The sequence below is a fragment of the Equus quagga genome, chromosome 15 (genome assembly GCF_021613505.1).
Source record: "Equus quagga isolate Etosha38 chromosome 15, UCLA_HA_Equagga_1.0, whole genome shotgun sequence".
NCBI lineage: Eukaryota > Metazoa > Chordata > Mammalia > Perissodactyla > Equidae > Equus > Equus quagga.
The window spans coordinates 38,299,421-38,302,639 of NC_060281.1; the positions used below are offsets into that span (position 1 = coordinate 38,299,421).

At 41.0% G+C, this 3,219-nt stretch overlaps 1 non-coding gene across 1 annotated transcript; it reads right to left on the reverse strand.

Annotated features, from left to right (window-relative positions):
- Positions 1-2,894: 2,894 nt before the first annotated feature.
- On the reverse strand, positions 2,895-2,967 carry TRNAV-CAC (transfer RNA valine (anticodon CAC)). The gene has a single exon. It is a non-coding gene; the product is annotated as a tRNA-Val (tRNA).
- Positions 2,968-3,219: the final 252 nt, after the last annotated feature.

The following is a 3,219-nucleotide window of genomic DNA, read 5'->3' on the forward strand; positions in this document are numbered from 1 at the left end:
TTACTTGGATATCCCCATGGTTCATTCATTTTCTTCCTTCAGAATTTTGCTCAAATGTCACCAATACTCCATTTAGAAACTAAAAATAAAAACTCATTCCTAATCTCCTTCCCTAATTAATTGTTCTCCTTAGCATTTATTATCACATCATCTAGAATTTTATGTGCAACTTTACTTTTTAAAAGTTTCTGTAACCCTACCACTAGAAAGGAAAGAAATTTTTATCTATTTTGTTCATGGCTGTTATCCCGGTGACTAATGCACTATATGGTACATAGTATACATTCAATAAATATTTATCGACTGAATGAATGATTAAGTTCTTCGCTGTCTAAAGCAAAGAGGACACATGCTTGAAGAGACAGTGGGGGAGGAGCAAATATCACCTTAGCTCTGGCCCTCCAGAGATGTTGGGTCAATAGAGCAGGAAAGGCACACTTCCCTTTTCGAAAAGCTCATAGAAGGACCCACTTGTTGTTAGCTTCCTCCGTCTCCATTCATTCTCTTCTTCCCTTATTTGGAAGCCAGATAGAGTGAGAGTGACCCAAAGAAGGTTTAGGGATAAGGTCACCTATATTTCTGCCAGAAGGACCTCTCAACTTAACAAGATCTGTAGAGGGTCTAGATTATCCTGACCCCTCTAAAGGCAGTAGTTTTTGATATATATACTGGTAATTAGGGAATAATGGGAATCGGTAAGTCTCTCAGTGTCATTTTCTCTTTGAATCTATGATGTCTCTTCTGTCTTCTGTCTGATTCTCTTTGTTTTTTTCCACTTCCAATTCCCCCTGTAAAAAGTCCACGTGGACCACCTATCTAAATACTTGAACCATTTTTGAGGCAGAGATTTTTACTGAGGATCACATTTAGGTCTCCTTACAGGTCGCTTGACAGCCCATGGATTGACTGCCTTTGAGAGCTCTGGCCCAGTCAGATATGGCCAGAGGTTAGGCATCAGCATTACATGTTAGAAAATATGGGGACCCTAAAAAGCATTTAGCACTCTGTGATTGCAGGCTGATAGTGGAGCAGTGTCTTTAGATGAGACTAATGTCATGGCAAGCTGGAGGATTGCCAAGTCTATCGACATTGCTAGATGTCCATAGTGGACATCTCATGATTTCTTCCACCATTTTAAAGACTAGCACAGTTCTCAAGCCAGTCTTTATGTACCTTTGTCCTGAGGAGGGAAAATAACTGAGAAGAGAAATATGGAATTAAAATCTATTCTTGACATGTGCTATCATAAACTTCAGAAAATTCTCCTATCTCTTCAGGGAAAGGAATTTTCCTGTATTCCTATCAGTGAATTACTAATGACTTAAAGAGAGTTTTATCTTCATTGTCTAGAGCAATCTTCTCCTGAATATTGGATTACTCCCATGAACATTCAAATATGCTATTTGACTCCTATCTTTAAAATGCCCCAATATTTTCTCTAGCTACTGCCCTATTTCTCAGATGATTTCATAGACAATCTCTAAAAAACTATACAGATTTACTATGTGCAGTTTCCCTCCTCCCAGTCTTCTTCAAAGCCACTGCATTCAGTTTTCTGGCACCCCCACTTCATGGAACCTTCCTGTCAAGATTGCTAATGGCCTTTAAATGTCTAAAATTAATCGTCACTTCCATGTCCTTGACCTTTCAGGGACCATAGGCACATTATTCTTCTTAAAACATTTTCTTCATTTGACTTTCAAGGCACTGCTTTCCTGATTGTCTTACTGCCCCACTGGCTCCTCCTTCTCAATATTTTGGTTTCCCCTCTTCTCACCCACCCTTTTTTACAGTGAAATGTCTCAGGGCTTTGTCCTTGGACCTCTTCTTTATATGCAATCACTCCCTGGCGACTTCATCTATTCTCGTGGCTTACATAATGTCTGTGTGACTGCCACTCGCTAATTTGTATCTGTAGTCTATTCCACTCCATTAGACTCCAGCCTTGTAGATTCATCTCATTCCTTAGGATTACACTTGAGGGTTTTATTCTAGGCATCTGAAAGTTGGCGTGTCTAAAACAGAACACCCAGTATTTCACTAATGATGCTGCGCATCCAGTCTTCTCCACTTCAGTTTATAGCAATTCCGTGCTTCCGGGTTTTCAGCAAAAAACCTCAAAGTCATCACTGATTCTGCTTTCTCTCACTTCTCCCATCCATTTTCTCAGGACTGTCTTTTGACTCTGTCTTTAAAATATATCTATACTGTGACTACTCCTCACCAACTCGACTGCCACCATCCTGTTCAAGCCACAGTCATTTCTGTTAGGTAGCATGATGAAAGGGACTTAAGAGATCTCCCTGCTTCCGTTGTTTTCTCTGTGCAAAATATTCTCCACCGAGTTCGCAGAAGGGCACTTTTAAAACACTCAAGTCACGTAAAATTGTTTTCCTGCTTAAAATGCCATGTCTCCTCATTTTATCATAGTAAACGCCAAAGTCCTTAAAGAAATGATCAGCTGCACTTGATCTCTCCCTTCCGTTCTGTTTCCTCTCTGACTCCAGGAGCCACTCTCCACTGGACTGTTTCTCCTGCAGTTACAGTTGGCTTCTTGATCCTCCTAGCATTCATCATCTTCATTTGTGTGTCAGGAAGATTCATTCTCTGTCCCTGCCCATAAGGGATGAGAACCTCACCTCCTAGGATGGACAGGCACTGTAGCCAAGCGCAGGATCTTCTCTAACCCAGCAGCATGCATACGACCTGACTACTTGTTGAACGAGGGGAGGAAGCCTTTTCAGCTCTGGTCTTGTGCTACAATTCTTGTAATTGAAAGTCCTGGGCTGCAAAGGGAGGGCGGAAACTTGAGAATTGGTGGAAATGTAAAGATTCAGATAGAACATTTCTGAACCCAAACTCAGAATTAGCAGGAAAAAAAAATTTATTGAAATTGTTTCCGCCCGGTTTCGAACCGGGGACCTTTCGCGTGTGAGGCGAACGTGATAACCACTACACTACGGAAACCCGCCCCTTCAGCTATTTTCCTTTTGAATTAGTTAAAATGAGCCTTAAATTTATTCTCTTCTTCATAATATTTTCTTAGTTGAGGTGCTATTTTTCCCTCTACACTTTCCAATTCTCCGAATCAACAGTATCTAAACTCGATCACTCGTAGCCAGGCCAACGCTACCCCCAGAGCCCCAATTACTTTACCAGCATCAGACAGGTAAATCTTAGGCAGGCTCCCGGGAGATTTTATTTGAAGATATTTCTTGA